This window comes from Erythrolamprus reginae, chromosome 1 (assembly GCF_031021105.1).
Source record: "Erythrolamprus reginae isolate rEryReg1 chromosome 1, rEryReg1.hap1, whole genome shotgun sequence".
Lineage (NCBI taxonomy): Eukaryota > Metazoa > Chordata > Lepidosauria > Squamata > Dipsadidae > Erythrolamprus > Erythrolamprus reginae.
This window is the reverse complement of record NC_091950.1, coordinates 240,291,602-240,308,746: the sequence shown is the minus strand read 5'-3', so window position 1 is coordinate 240,308,746 and position 17,145 is coordinate 240,291,602.

The following is a 17,145-nucleotide window of genomic DNA, read 5'->3' as shown; positions in this document are numbered from 1 at the left end:
AAAAGAATGTGTTAGAGTTAGTTTATTTGGAAGTAGCCAGACATGGTTGAACTTCGGAAATACAGAACTAGACTCAGACTAGCAGGATCTGTTTTCCAAGTAGAAAAAAAAAAGACAACACAAAACTAACATGATGGGAAGTATAAAGGAGGGGAAGAGAGAAATAGCCAAAGAACGTTGATATATTTGGGAAACAGATCCAATATAGGGATCTTCCTACTGTTGTGGTCCAATTTTCATCTTGGAAGGCCATGCTCATAATTACTCATGCCCTAGTAAACTCCCAATTGGATTTTGGCAAACTCTAGGAAGGAAAGCAAAGCAAATGGGAAGTCAGATGAAGAAGGACTGGGGTAGGGATGGCTCATCATTCCAGAGATAGTTTCCACTTACCTTTGCCACCGGTTCACATCGCAACATTTCACGTGCATGCTCAGAAAGTGGATTCTGCCCAAAACATAGCTGAGGAGCTGACCAGCTGTGCTTCTGGCAAAGAAAGAAAAGTCAGTAATAACCCGAGGGCAGGCGGGATGGCTTTTTTCAAAGCACAGAATGAAGAGAAGCCATCCAAATTCAGGAAAATCACCTGGAAATTCAGAAAAAAAGATGGAGGCGAGTACGGACCTACAGACAGAACCAGATCCATGCTGCCAAAATTATGTCACCAGCGGGTCTTTAACGATTCAGGTGATCTGATCTGAATCAGGAGGGACCCACCCGTGCATCATATTCAATCCATTTTTTAAAAAATAATAATAATTCTGGTGACTAATTCAGTGAACATAGTTGAAATACTCCTGGTTTAGTTAGACATACAAACTCAAGATTCTAATCTATAAAATAGTGTAGCGATTACCGTATTTTTCGCTCCATAAGACGCAGTTTTTTTCCTCCCAAAGTAGGATGAAAAATCAGCCGCGTCTTATGGAGCGAAGATGCAGGCAGGGGGGGGGGGCGCTGGAGCAGAGGGGGGGCGGCGATATACTCATCTGGAGACCGCCGCCTCTGTCGCCGCCTCTCCTCTTCCCAACCCCAAAGAGAGCTGCGCCTTTCGGCCTCCGGAAGTGCTGGGCCGGGGGACGCCTCCACCGCGCAGGTTTAGGAGGCGGAGCGGCACCGGAGGAGCGTTGGCGGCTCCGAGCCTTTGGGAAGGCTACGGGAATCGCTTCAGGAGGCGGGGAGGTCTCGAAGACCCAAAACCCAGCCAGTCGCTCGCAGCCGGTCGCCGCCTGTGCAAAGTTTGGCTGCGAACTCGGAAGCGTCATCCCGCCGGCTGGCTGGCTAGCTGCTGCCTGGCCCCCTCCCTCCCGCAGGAGGGTCTCCCTCCGCACCACCAGCAACACTCCCCCCGCCAGCCAGCCAAGCCCCGCGCCCGCCGGAGCCGGCTCCTCGCTCTCCCCCCACCGCCCGCCGCGTTTGCAGGAGGTGGGGAGGGTCGGGCGGCCCGCCAAGGCCAGGACGGACGCCGCTGCCCCCCCTTCCCTCTCTCCGCCCGCCGCTGTGCCTCCTGCTGAGCCCCCTCGGCCCCGCACGGCGCCTGAGTTTTGAAGCCCCCTCGGCCCTGCGCGGCGCCTGTCAGAGGAAGCTGCCCTGTCCCGGCCAGGATCTGGGGGCGGCGGAGGGCCCTGGGGGCGAGGTCGTCGGGGTTTGAGGGGCCCTAAAGCGCCTGGCAGATTGCCCAGCGGGTTTCGGATGCCACTCGGGAGCCACGGAGGCCCCTTTCTGCTCAGGGTCTGGGCCGCACGCTCTCCGCCCACAGCAGAAAAACAGAAAAAATAAGGGAGAGAGAAAGAGAAAGAAAGAGAGAGAAAGGAAGAGGATAGATAGAAAGGGGGAGAGAGAAAGAGGGAGAGATAGAGAAGGAGAGAGAGAAAGAGAGAGATACAAAGAGAGTGAGTGAGAGAAGGAGAGATAAGAGAGAGAAAGAAAGAGGGACAGAGAGAAAGAAAGAGAGGGACAGAGAGAAAGAAAGAGAGGGACAGAGAGAAAGAAAGAGAGGGACAGAGAGAAAGAAAGAGGGGCAGAGAGAAAGAAAGAGAGGGACAGAGAGAAAGAAAGAGGGACAGAGAGAAAGAAAGAGAGGGACAGAGAGAGAGAAAGAGGGACAGAGAGAAAGAAAGAGAAGAACAGAGAGAAAGAAAGAGAGGGACAGAGAAAGGGAGAGGAGAGATAGAAAGGGGGAGAGAGAAAGAGGGAGAGATAGAGAAGGAGAGAGAGAAAGAGAGAGATACAGAGAGTGAGTGAGAGAAGGAGAGATAAGAGAGAGAAAGAAAGAGGGACAGAGAGAAAGAAAGAGGGACAGAGAGAAAGAAAGAGAGGGACAGAGAGAAAGAAAGAGGGACAGAGAGAAAGAAAGAGGGACAGAGAGAAAGAAAGAGGGACAGAGAGAAAGAAAGAGAGGGACAGAGAGAAAGAAAGAGGGACAGAGAGAAAGAAAGAGAAGAACAGAGAGAAAGAAAGAGGGACAGAGAAAGGGAGAGAGAGAAAGAGAAAGAAAGGTAGAGAGAAAGAGGGAGAGATAGAAAGAAAGAGAGAGGGGGGCTTGTTTGTATATTTTCCCAATTCCCCTAGGGCAGTGTTATTGTAATAAATATTTTAGCCTACTTTTTGGCTCAAAATATTTTTTTTCTATTTTCCTCCTGTAAAATCTAGGTGCGTCTTATCAGTAGGTGCGTCTTATAGAGCGAAAAATACGTACTTGTTTTCAGAATGTGTATTTTCTGTTGTAATAATCCCTCTGATTGGACCACAGACTTGGGGGGAAAATGTCCTTTTTTCCTGTTTTCTTCTCCTGTGTTTGGCCCCACATATTTAATGTTAAGATTACCAACCCAATAATTAAACAGGATCAGCAGATTTTAATAGTTACCAGTGTCTTTGACAGCTTTCAAGGTTTCAAGATGTTAATAAGATTCGGGTTAGCAGAGCATGGTAGTTTTAGTTTTTAAGTATGGATTTTAGGACATCAAAGAAAAAGAATTTCACATTGATATTTCTCTACACATTTTAATTAAAACAGTCCCTCTTTCATGTATACATTTTTTTAAAAAAAAAACACTATATTCTACATGTATTGAACAAGAATACCCAAGTTACGAAGTATTGCCAACCATTGTCCAACATTTATGGAGGAATAGAGAATTTGGAAATTGCAATAATCTTTGCATGGCATTAAAAATACAAGTTTTAGAAAAAGCAATGAAAACATATTTACAAAATTGTAACAAAATGCTCCAATTATTGTCATTTCATGTATATTCTTAGATACGTTTGACAAGTCTACAGTGGCCAAAAGTTTCACCTTTCACTTTAGCAAGAAGGGGACAGAGAAATAGTCCAAGAGAAGAATGAATGGTGAAAGTTAAAACCAGAGCAGCTAGTTCTGCTTTGTGAGAGTTTTAATAGAAAAAGCCATACAAATATTATAAAAATAATTGTGAAGAAATGACAATGAGATAGAAATCACATTAGGTTCTAATTTTGGTCAAGAGCCTATTGCAGAGGTGGGTTCCTTCTGGTTTGGACCAATTCGCCCGAACAACGATGTCATAAAACCAATTCGGTCGGTGCCTGCCCTTGGGTGCCGCCATATTTAATTTTAAAAAAACCTTCTGATTTTTTTCTTGTGCGCATGTGCAGATACTGAATGTGTCAACATCTTGTTTTGGGCTTTTTAAAGGGATTTTTTTTGGAATTTTCTTCATTGCTCATGTCCTGCCTACCTGATGCTCGCTTGCCCTGTTCATCAATGCTCACTCACCCCACTCATCCAATGCTTGTTTGACATACCAGGCTGCCAGAGGAAGAGGTTTCTGGCAGGTACCGAGACAGCAGCGGGCGACCTGTTGAGGTTCAGGGCTACAGCCCTTCTTGCCAGCCTGCTCGGCTACCTCCCTTCCAGCTTGGCATGCTAAGGTCTGGAGCCTCAACAAGTCAACCACCAGAAGCCTCTTCCTCTACTGGCCTGTCACACCACACTTTGCATGGTAGGAAGCAGCCCAAAAGCCAGATGGGTCCCCCATAAATATAACTGTGAGGCTGATTAGGAACTTCTCCTATTTTAGCAATGAGTCCTTTTACAAAATTAACACTTTTTCTTAAAATAACATATTTATTAAAACAAATTAAAAGTGATAAAAATTATACATCTCACAAATTTATAACAAAAATAACCAACTTTTTAAAAATACAGGATAATAACAAAACCACCTCTAAATTTGTACAAATAATGCCAATCTGCAGTAACATAAAATATTAATAACCAACATACTAAAACCCATTTTCATAAAATATTCTTATCTTAATTTTATCAAAGATATAGTTAATTATCTAATGTTCATAATCTTATATTTTAAAAGTTACAATATTTCTCTAGTCCATTTCAGTCTAATCTTCAAATCCAAAAAGTCCAAAGTTGATTTTTCTCTTGTCTAACATTTTAACATTCTGACTCCTGCAGTAAACAGCTGACAATTGTTGAATTCTTTTAATAGCAAGTTAAAAAAAAAACTTGGATTTTGCAGGTGGTGTAGTTTCCTGAACTTTTTGAAAAGTGCAATCTGCAGATTAAACACTGCAAACGATCGTTTGCAAAAAAAATATTTTTTCTACTTGTTAGAAGATATAGAGAAAACAAAGAGTAAATGACAGATGGCTACAAATGGAAGGTATTTGACCCCATTAATGTGGGAAGTATTAATTATCATGAGAAATAAACCAATCTGACATTTTTCTAGAACAAAATTGAAAATTTTGAGCAAATCAAAATTTCCTTAAGTTCAAATCTGCTTACATATTTCTGTTCTCAGAAAATCTTTCTGGCTGCAGGAAAATTCATATCGCCTTAATTTTTTTTCTAATTTTGGTATTTTCTAAATATACTTTGAAGTACCTGCCTCTTTTTGCTTCCATTTGATCAATCCACACTCAAAATTTACTTTGAGCCTGTATTGCTTCTCACAATTTATTCCCCCAGAAACAAAAGTTCCCCCTCCCACAATGAAATCAAGTTACTTAGCTCAACTGCTGAACTATCAGCTACTTAGTTCACAAAACATGCACAATTAATTCTAGCTGTCTATGCCATCATGCAAATTGATGGACATTATCCCATCAGCTGCATATCAGCTGAAACCTACCCATCATTTATAAAATAGACCACTGCTATTGCTGGATTTAATGGTGCTAGAAGAGCTGCCATTATCGCTGGAAGAGATGTCAGTGTCAGATTGCTGGATGTCACAATATGTCTGGTTGTAGATGTAGATCCTCACAATTTTTCATTGATTCCTGCTTTGCCATTATTGCAGTCTGCTCAATTTGATGCAAATTGCTAGCATCCTTAGCCTGTGGGAAAGAATCCAATGTTTGCTTCTCCACTTAAGGTATGCATGTGTTTGGGGGTAAATTCGACATGGCAGCAAGTTGCATTTGCAATGCCTCAACAACACAGAGTGAAAAAGAACAGTAGCTGTATAGAACAGAGTCACAGGTCAGGCATTTGACTCAGACAGATAATCCTTACATTCTTTGGAAGATACTGTTATTTCTATTTAGTAACTGTTTTGTAACAGCAGTATTTTACAGTAAAGCTTTGTTGTGTCTCTTTCTCCTATTAGGCTTAGGACATTATAACGGTTGTCCTCAACCTTTCTAATGCTGCGACCCCTTAATACAGTTCCTCATGTTGTGGTGACCCCCAATCATAAGTCTAGCGCTAATTCTCCCAACAGAGCTTTAATCTGATTAGCAGGAGTGTCAGAGGAACACCTCCACTCTAAACCCGATTGGTCAGATTGTAAAAATATGTTCGAAAGCGCCAGAAGAGAAGCTTTAGTTCCTAACACCATGGGAAATTTGTCTTTTCCCATGGTCTTAGGCAACCCCTGTGAAATGGTCATTTGACCTCCAAAGGGGTCACCACCCCCAGATTGAGAACGATTGCATTGTAATGTCAATTACCTTTCTAGGATGCCAACGCTGTCATTAACCAAAGTTTTTTTTAAAAAAAAAACTGGTTCGTTCCAAGTGAAAAAAGAGATGCAGTTAATATTATTCTGAAGTAATGAACTTCATGAGTATATACACTGCTTTACAAACAAAGAAGCAATTAAAATAATCTAAAACCTGATAATCTCTAGCTTTGTTATTGCTTCTCTATTGACTTTGTACATTACACAAAAAAGGCAAGATAAAAAATTAAAAATCTCAAAAAAAATTAGTAAAAATAAACAGCATATACGGAGGTATAATGAAGTAATGTAATGGGAACTCTTGCCTAAAGCTAACTTTTTCAGGATAGAGAATAGAAAACAATGTAGTTTATAGTCAACAGGTAGTCTAACTTAATATGATGGTCTTCAAAAATTTTTGATTAAAATTCCCCAAAATACAGATGAAAATGCCAACTGAAAATTCTGGCATTTATAACCAACAGTTTGGGAAGGCATCACGTTGAGGAAGGAAGGCCTAAGTAGAATGCTGAAAATCCAGTCAAAAAGGTCAAGAATACTTCAAAAATTTGAAATACATAGAAATGGACAAAAATGTTTACTATACTAAAATATGAATCATCTAAATAAAAAGTTAGGCAGCCATATTTTTAAAGATGAGCCGGGGTGGCACAGCAGGCAGAGCGCTTTACTGCAGGCCACTGAAGCTGACTTGTAGATCTGAAGGTCAGCGGTTCAAATCTCATCACCGGCTCAAGGTTGACTCACCCTTCCATCCTTCCGAGGTGGGTAAAATGAGGACCTGGATTGTGGGGGCAATAGCCTAGCTCTGTTAAAAAAGTGCTATTGCTAACATGTTGTAAGCTGCCCTGAGTCTAAGGAGATGGGCAGCATAAAAATAGAATAAAATAAAATAAAATAAAATAAAACAAAACAAAACAAAATAAATAAATAAAAAAAAATAAAAAAAAAATAAATAAAATAAAATAAAATAAAATAAAAATAAAAGATGTGATAAATCCTACCGTAGACATTATCTCCATCAAGTGACATCTTGCTAAAAAACAAGAGTGGGCCTCCGCTCCCCTTCCCTTCAAGATGCCTTGGAGAAGTGACAGGAGAGAATGGAGAAATTCCTAGCCACCAGTCTTCTTTCAATCTCCCACTTGGTTTACAGTGACTAAAAAGTTGAACTTCCTCTCATCAATCAGTTCAGGCAGGCAGTAGCCTGTCTGCAGTTCACCTGTGCTGGGTTACCAAGAGGCAGGCAATATCTTTGCACATGTTCTCCACCTGTAGATCTTGCTCCATGTGTAAAGATGCAACCATTGCTGTGCAAATCTTCAGAAAATGCCATTTACTGACAACCCCTGCTGATTGAGTTGGCGCTAAATGGTTTACCCAGCCTTCACTTACAGCTATTAAACTTCAGGCAGAGAAAACTTTTGTTTCTTTTCATGTCGAGAAGAGTAATTTCCCATCACTTTATAAGCCAAATAGAATGTTCAGGTCTTTCATCCATCCTCTTATTTAATAGTAGCACTGGAAGCCTAAAATAATGTTCCATATGGTGTGCGTCAGTTTTTTTCTTCTTTCTCTCATCACTAATTCTTTTCCAACTGGAAATTTTGCCCTTGGGGGGAAAACTCATTAAAGGATCACTTAAGGTTAGTACACCTACAATCCATTTTCAAAGGAAACTTACTATCTCTGAGTCAGCCCTCTAAGCATTTATGAGATTGTGCCAAGTCGATTTTCAACCTATGAAATCTTGTTTGTTTGGGTTTTTTAAGGTTAATTAACTATTTCAATGATAATCAAAATATCTTGAGATACCAGTGGATTTGAAGCACATGCCTTCCTACTGAAAACACACAGGACTTCAAAGTTTGTACGTCTGACTGAATCAGTGGCCTCAAGAATTTTATTTTCCTAGACTGGCAAGTGGCAACCACTGGAGGGTGTCTTGAGCCAAGGAACTTTGTATTATGTGCATTATTCTTTTAAAGATTCTATGGAGTTCTTTGCTGATTTTGTAAAGACTGGCAAACCTGCCTACCTTTTAATATAGCATAGCATTATGGAATAGCGGTTAAGGTGCTGGAAATCAGGAAAAGGCAGAATCTAATCCATCCTTAGCCACATAATCTCATTGAAGTGACTTTGAGCACATCTCGCTCTTATACTGAAACTACTTCACAGAACTATTGTTGTTAGTGGAAAAAATAGATAGTGGGAACATTATGTATGCCTGTCTTCATCTCCTGAGCAAAAAAAGGGGGAAATAATCTATCAAATTAAACATGCATTCTATTTAATTCCAGGATGCTTGGAAAGTGGAAATATGAAAGACCCAATACTCCATTTCAGATTGGATTATTTTGGAAGAAGGATCCAATACAAGATGACAAAATGTAATTTTTCTATTCTTTTTAACGGAATGCTAGCTATTTAGCATGAGTCAGATAATAACTAGGAAAAATCAATGGTGAGACACAAGAAAGTGTCATCTTATCTTCTCATTTTGGAAGGAAGCAAAACAAATTCTAAAATATCACAAAATCCTAGAACCAAAACTTTTATCTGAGAAAAAGTTGGCAGTTTGATAACAGCCTATTATCTTTGAACTTTCTCAGATTCAATTAGAATTCAGCCAAGTCTACATTCTTCTTCTAATACCTATTTATTAATGACAACGTACAAGATGGTACTTTGGATGAATATCTCTGGTCCAATGTAACCTTTCTAGACTTAGTGACATTGCTTTGAAATCTATTTAGAGACTTCTAATTATGAAGATCTATTTCAATAGAAAACTGCTCTTTTCCATCAATGCCAACCTCTTCCTCAGTCTGTAGGCTTTCTTAGTCATTTATAGTAGAATATTTTCTTGGGGAGGGGGGAAATCAAATCTTACAGTTGATTCTTTTGTAGCTGTAAAAAAAACCATTTGTGTAATTTCAAATGTCTCAAATGATGCACTTACATAGAAGGCATCTACTGTTCGTCAATTTTCTTCCCTGATTCTGAGTGGTTACAGTTCTCTAGATGCCTGAAAAGGATAGTCTAGATAGCTCCAGAAGACCAGACAAGAAACAATGGATAGAAATTTATCAAGGAGACAAGTAATCTAGAAAAAGGGAAAAATTTTCTGAGAATTAGAACAATTAATCAATGGAATGACTTGTCTCCAGAAGTTGTGGATGTTCCAACATTGGAAGTTTTTAAAAATAAATTGGACAACCATATGCTTGGAAGGGTATAGTTCAGTGATGGTGAACCTATGGCATGGGTGACCCACGGAGCCATATCTGCTGGCACAGGAGCCATTGCCCTAGCTCAGCTCCAACATGCATGTGCAGACCAACCAGTTGATTTTTGACTCACATGGAGGCTCTGGGAGGACATCTTCAGCTTCTGGAGGGCCTTGGGGGGGATGGGGGGCATTTTTGCCCTCCCCAGGCATTGAATTATGGGTGTGGGCACTCCATAGTTTGTGTGCATGCACTTTCGGCAGCCGAGGAAAAAAAGGTTCACCATCATTGCTATAGGGTTATCTGCCTGAGCAGGGGATTGGACTAGAAGATCTCCGAGGTCCCTTCCAATTCTGTCATTTTGCATCTACATCCTAGCTCTGCCGTGTGAGAGAAATGATACCCTCGTACCACGTGCTGTATTTCTGCTGAATAAACATCAAACAGTAAACATTGAAGCAAGGCCCTTCCTTTCCTTCTTAAGAGATAGATCAATCTTACAAGAAAGAAACAAAATAAATAATTAATGCTAGAAAAAGAAATGCAAATTATATTTTAATTATTAAGAAGCAAAAATGTAATCTTGAGGGAGACGAATTACAGAGCTGCTCAAATCATAGCATACAGAAGTTGAAAATTAGTTAAATGAAACCAAAAGAAATCGCTGTCTTGGCTAGACTACAAGACAGCAATAGCCTGATACAAATGAATATTTATCTGATGAAATCTTTGAAAAGATACTGGATAATTTTCAGATTGATATTTCAGATTTTATAAGATAATACAGAAATAATAAATTAATGAACACAGCCCAAAGGATGGATGAAAGTTGAATATTAAACACCTGTTTCTTTAACATTTACAGAGAGATATAGAAAATGAGATTGGTGAAAATACTTGGCTGAACATTTGCCTTTTGTCTACAGAAATACAAATACCTTCTGAAACAGTTGTCTTGTGTGCTTCGTGTATCTGGGCTTCTGCCAGCTAGGGAGGAAGATTCTACTTTAATTAAAGGCTGCTGGGCAGATAGTAAATCACATTCACCTTTTGTCTATGAATTTCTATATTTTGCTTTAAAGTGGCTCTTTATTTTTTCCTTGCACTAATTTGACTTTGTATATGTGACAAAAAAACCAGAAAATTGTGGGGATATGTATGATTATTAGGGCATACTACTTTAGTTTGACAGGCAGGCTATATCCACAGTGGTTATTTAAAAATAAAGAAAGAAAAAAAACCTTTGATTTTCAGGGCAATGTCATAGAAGCTCCCATTGTATTCCACAGTAGACTACACGGATGATGATAATATTGCAGATGCATTTAGCAACATCTGTCAGCTTCAGGACATCTTAAATAATTGTAAGTTCTGCCTCAGACAATACCTCAATAATGATTAGCAAACAGAGGAAAAGATTTGCAAACATTATGATGCAGGCTGTTTTATTTTATCTACCAGCAGTATATGGGCATCAGAGACTGAACGGATCAGTTGTATGTAATGTTCAGAATAAAAAAGTAAATAAATTGAACATCCCCTTTTCTCATCATAGCATGTTGGCCAGCACTATATGTATATTTTTATCTCACCTTTCAAAAAGCAGTACAGGTCATCCTTCACATACGATCACAATCAATCCCAAAATTACTGTTGCTAAGTATGAAATTTGCCAAGTGAAATTTGCTCTGTTTTGCAAATTTCTTGCCAGGGTTGTTAAGTGACTTACTGCAATTATTAAGTTAGTAATAGGGTTGTTAAGTGAATCTGGCTCTCCCATTGACTTTGCATGTCCGAAGGTTGCAAAAGGAGATCATATGACCCAGGACACTGTAACCATCATAAACACATGTCAATTGCTGAGCTGCTGAATTCTGATAATGTGATATGGGGATGCTTTAATTGTGATAAGTTGACACTTTTTTGGTGCCTTTGTAACTGGGCTGGCACAGTGGTTAGAGTGTAGCACTGTAGGCTACTTCAGCTAACTGCTAGCTGTAGTTCAGCAGTTCAGATCTCACCACCAGCTCAAGGTTGACTCAGCCTTCCATCCTTCGGAGGTGGATAAAATAAGGACCCAGGTTGTTGGGGGAAATATGCTGATTTTGTAAACTTCTTAGAGAGGGCTATAAAAGCACAATGAAGTGGTATATAAGTGTAAATACTAAATGCTATTTGAACAGTCACTAAATGAACTATTTGAACTGTCACAACCTGTACAAGCAATGATTTAATGTTCAATGTTATTTTTAAAGAATATTCTAGGATTCTTTTCACATAATATTACTATTACTGTATTTATTAATTGTTAAAGTATGGTCATAAATGCCTGAGGTGCTTGAGGGAAACCTCCAGCTAAGAAAGCCTCTCTCCACTTACACAAATCTATCTTAATCTTTTTGAGGGGAAAGGTCATCTGCAATTAGGGGTAAATACAGTCCTTGCTGAGAGTAAATGTCTCGGGACATATACAGGTATCTCTGTATGTAAAGCCTTTATAGCTAAGTGAAATATAACAAAAATGCTTTCAGTTTCCAATGCTCTCTGTTGTTTAACAATAAAGCCACTGATGGCACATCTCTCAATTGCAGTATGACTGCTAATTATGGTTTTAAAAACTCTGTAATCAATCTTTAGTCCTGACCTCAGTTTAGCAAGAGGACCAGCTGTTCTGGTAAGCATAACCTCCAGGATCCTGTTTCTACTTCCTTCCTTTATCAATTGCTATAATTCAGGTCACTCTTGCAAAAAATTTAGAGAATATTTCCCTGATGATGGCCACCCATTAGTGTTTTCTTGGGAGATGGGGCTACCCAAAAGATGTAAATAGCATTGCAGTGTCACAACACAAACCCACTCTTTTTCTATGCAAATTGTGTCATCGCCTACATACTTTAAAAGATGGCTTGCCATATGACACTGCAAGGCCTTATAGATGCAGTTGTACCACTTTGAAGAACAATAATCTTGATGGACACTAAGCTTGGAAAAGGACTAGGAGCTTAAGAAAATCAAGAGAAGGCTGGAGGTATGTCACTTTATTCTCAATATCTTAAGAAATTTAGCTCTGGTAGGCATTACAATAAGATATAAGGAATGATCTTCATAGTGTTGAACATAAATGGATAGGGTGTCAGAGAAACCATTGAGCATCCACATACTACAGTTATCTTCAGAAGTTACAGCTCAGTTTTAAATATTGGGAAATGTATCCTAATTAGTTCAGTTATGCTTGCAGTCTCTGCCTAATAAGTAGTTTAGGATTACAGCCTGACAGAGACAAGGCAATCATGAATTGATCTGTCCAGGTTATCTGCAACTCTCATTTGCAGGCTGTAAAATACTAATGAGGATGTGTCCTTATACTGCAGGAATAAATCAGACAAGCTTCTTTATCACACCCCCACAAAAGCAAAGCCCAGGCGATTCTAAAATACTGGCATTTACTTTCCTAAAAGGGAGAGTTGTGATTGTGGCCATCCAGCATAAATGACAACATAAGCCTTAGCAACATTGTTAATGCATATGAAATTAGATACTTTAATTTAGAATCCTGTGCATGTGGAGAACAACTATGTACATTGTTGAATCTATCATCATGATTAGCGTGTATAGGTACATGTAGGAATATACTGTGTATATATCATATCTATGTATATAGATGATTATAGACTAAGACAGTCCAACCTAAGAGTCAAGATTGCCTTAGTTATGCAAAACGTTTGTAAGAGGCTTCCAATCACCAATAAATGTAGATATTTATTTATCACTGGAGCTGCAGTGGCAGAGTTAGAATACAGCACTGCAGGCTACTTCTGCTGCCTGCCGACAGCCTGCAATTTGACAGTTCAAATCTTACTAGGTTCAAGGTTGACTCAATCTTCCATTCAGAGGTGAGCTTTAGCCAATTCAGACTGGTTTGGGCAAATCGCTTGTTAATTCTGTCCAGTTTGGCAAACCAGCTAATCCCACCACTGGCTGACCCTGCCCCCGCCTGTTTTGGCCCATTTTCGGCCACTATAAGCCCGTTTTTCAGGCCATTTTGGATGTTTAGTAATAGTAAATAAATAGAGAGGGAAATTGAATCAAATGCCTCAATAAGGTACATTTTCCTTCTCTATTTATTTACTATAATTAAACATCCCAAAATGGCCCAAAAATGAGCTGAAAAGGGGCCAAAAACAGCCCAGAAAGTGGCCCAAAACTTGATCTGAAAAGGGCCGAAAAATGAAGATTTCAAATCTTCAATTACTTCTCTTGAAGCAGTAAACAATCTGGATTTGAAAGGGGAGGAGGAATTTGTAGCTTGTGTGGGTACACACTTCCAATGGTGGGTTGCTACCAGTTCGCCCTGGATCAGGGGAACCATCAGCGGTGGTGACGGGAGCCCCTGCCCATGCGCCTGGATGTCTCTGTGCATGTGCAGAAGTGCCACGCGTGCATGCGTGAACTCCCAATAGCGAACTGGTAGCGAAAGTAATTGAAACCCACTACTGCTTCAGACCTTTCAATACCTCATGTCCAGATGAATATCTGGTAGATAGATTTCCCCCCTATTTTCCTCTCCCAAAAGAAAGGTACAGCTTATACTCTGGTGTGTCTTATACTCTGAAAAATATGGTATTCTGTACATAGGAATGTGGGATCACTGAGAAAAAAGGCTCAAGAAGCAATCCTGTTAAAATTATGTGTATGATATAGCCTAATAAAAAACGTAACCATTTAATATTTCAGATGTATGTATATCCTATGATTTAATAAGAAATTCATCTGGCATCTACCATTAACAAGATACTCCTGCTGTGATTTCGACTTTTAAAATAATGCTTTAAATTTCAATAAGAAAATAAGACAAAATTGCAGTAGTTATCTTAAGCAAGCAGTTTAAATTCACTTCAAACAATGAATATTTGGTTGGCTAGCCAGCCTTCAATTAAATTATCATTTTCACTCTGTAATTCAAAACATGTCTTGTAAGGACGCTTAATAGCTATAAAATGTGAGTATGTGGTATAGTTTTTATGGTTTCTATTTAACGTAACTTGATTCTAAATAAAACTGACAAGATAAAACAATAAAACCCCTATTAATTCAACACAGTACACTATGATTCTACAATAGTAACTATATGTGTATATGTAATATGGGTGAATGACTGCCAATTGTAATTTAAATTGAGAGGGCTATTCATTGTAGAAATAAATGCTTCTCCAAAATGAATCCACAAGCCAATCATTTTGCCATGTGTTTCAACGTAAGTTGCCAGCAGAATGTTTTAATTTCCCTTGTGTTTAGACAGCATCAGCAATTTTAAAAAATGGTGGGATTTTTTAAGTGAATAAACCAGGAACTGAATCCAGGTTATTGAAAAACATGTCTTGATATCTACCATGATTCCCCAGAAATAAATTAAAAAAATAAATAATTTTGTTTAGCAAAAGCATATACAGTGATACCTTGTCTTACAAACTTAATTGGTTCCGGGATGAGGTTCTTAAGGTGAAAAGTTTGTAAGATGAAACAATGTTTCCCATAGGAATCAATGGAAAAGCGATTAATGCGTGCAAGCCCAAAATTCACCCCTTTTGCCAGCCGAAGCACCCGATTTTGCGCTGCTGGGATTCCCCTGAGGCTCCCCTCCATGGGAAACCCCCTCTGGAGCTCTGTGTTTTTGTGATGCTGCGATTTCACTGAGGCTCCCCTCGCTGAGAAACCCCACCTCCGGACTTCCATTGCCAGCAAAGCACCTGTTTTTGCACTGCTGGGATTCCCCTGCTGGGATTTCCCTGCAGCATCACAAAAACACCGAAGTCCAGAGATGGGGTTTTCCATGGAGGGGAGCCTCAGGGGAATCCCAGCAGCGCAAAAATGGGTGCTTCGCTGGCAACGGAAGTCCGGAGGCGGGGCATCCCAGCGGCAGCGGTGGGTTTGTAAGGTGAAAATAGTTTGTAAGAAGAGGCAAAAAAATCTTAAACCCCGGGTTTGTATCTCGAAAAGTTTGTATGATGAGGCGTTTGTAATACGAGGTATCACTGTATACTGAAATTGAAGACAACATTTTCTCAAGAAAAAAGTAGTGCTTTATTTTTAAAAGTCACTGACATTTCTGGTACAAAGGGCAAAGTTGTATTTAAACTAGTGTTTATATTATATGCATACTTTGCTTTGATTTCAATTATAATCTTAACTGTGGTCTGTAAATAATGGATGCCTACAGATATTCTCTTCCATCCAGGTCATGGTTGTCCCAAAGGTGCATTCCAAAGGCAATTGGATTTTTTTTTCTTGAGAATATTTAGCTTCTCATCCAAGAAGCTTCTCCAGGTACAACTGAAGATGTTTCCTGGATAACAAGTAAAACATTTTCAAGGAACCCCCCCCCCCCCCCAAGAAAGTCCAGTTGCCTTTTGAACAGCACCTTTGGGTAAATAATGGATATTTCCATTATTCCATTATTCCTAAAAACCCACCTTTGCCGCTAGGCATGGGGAAATTGATTCCCCTCGGCAGCTCTGTTTTATGTATAGTTTGTTTGGATAGTATGAGTGTTTCTTAATCAAGGGTTTTTAACTGTTCTGTTGTTTTAATCATTGGATTTGTATTTTGTATTCTTGTTGTGAGCCGCTCCAAGTCTTGGAGAGGGGCGACATACAAATCTAATAAATAAAATAAATAAATAAATTTCATTCTTTAATAGTACCTGTGTCCAAACCTGATTATATTCTACATGGTATTTTTAACACAGAGTTGCATTCACCATTATGCAAGCAAACATTCACTTACAATGGGAGTTTTCCTTATTCGCTTCTGTTTTCAGCATTTCCCTACGTATGCTCCAAAAGCTTTGGGGAGAGTTGCAACTAAAGAAAAAGCATATTACAGTACTACCACATGCTAATCCATCGGTGGATAAATAAATACACTGCTCAAAAAATTAAAGGGAACACTCAAATAACACATCCAAATCTCAACTAGCAAATGCTCTGTCCTACACATTGGGAAAAAGAATCTGAACTCCAAATACCAACTGAATAATCAAATTATCACAGATAATCCCCACTTGGTTAAAGACCTCGGTATACTAATAACAAAAGATTTAAGTGCCAAAGCCCACTGCAACAACATAGCCAAGAAGGCTTCAAGAGTTGTAAACCTAATCCTATGTAGCTTCTGCTCTGGCAATCTCACACTACTTACCAGAGCTTACAGACCCATCCTCGAATATAGCTCATCTGTTTGTAACCCATATCGCATCTCAAACATTAATACCCTTGAAAATTTTATTTTTATTTATTTATTTATTTATTTTGTCCAATACAAATTGAAAGTTAAGGAGAATAAAAATGTGTAGTAGTAAATATCAGGGAAGGGATAGAAGAAGAGATATGAGAATAGAATACATCAATGAAGAGTAGAGGAAGGATATATGGATGGGAGAAAAGATATATAAAATATAGGAGAGACAATTGGACAGAGGATGGAAGGCACACTAGTGCACTTATGCTCGCCCCTTACTGACCTCTAAGGAATCTGGAGAAGTCAACCGTGGAAAGTCTAAGGGGAAAATGTTGGGGGTTGACACCACGGAGTCTGGTAATGAGTTCCATGCTTCAACAACTTGATTGCTAAAGTCATATTTTTTACAGTCAAGTTTGGAGTGGTTGATATTAAGTTTGAACCTGTTGCGTGCTTTTGTGTTATTGCGGTTGAAGCTGAAGTAGTTGTTGACAGGCAGGATGTTGCAGCATATGATCTTGAATGTCCAAAGATACTTCACCAAAAGAGCCCTTCACTTCTCCACTCGAAATAGAATACCCTAGGAGACTAGACTTTGAATCCTGGGCCTAGAAAGCTTAGAACTAAGACGCCTTAAATAAGATCTAAATATTGCCCACAAGATCATATGCTGCAACGGCGACTACTTCAGCTTCAACCATAAC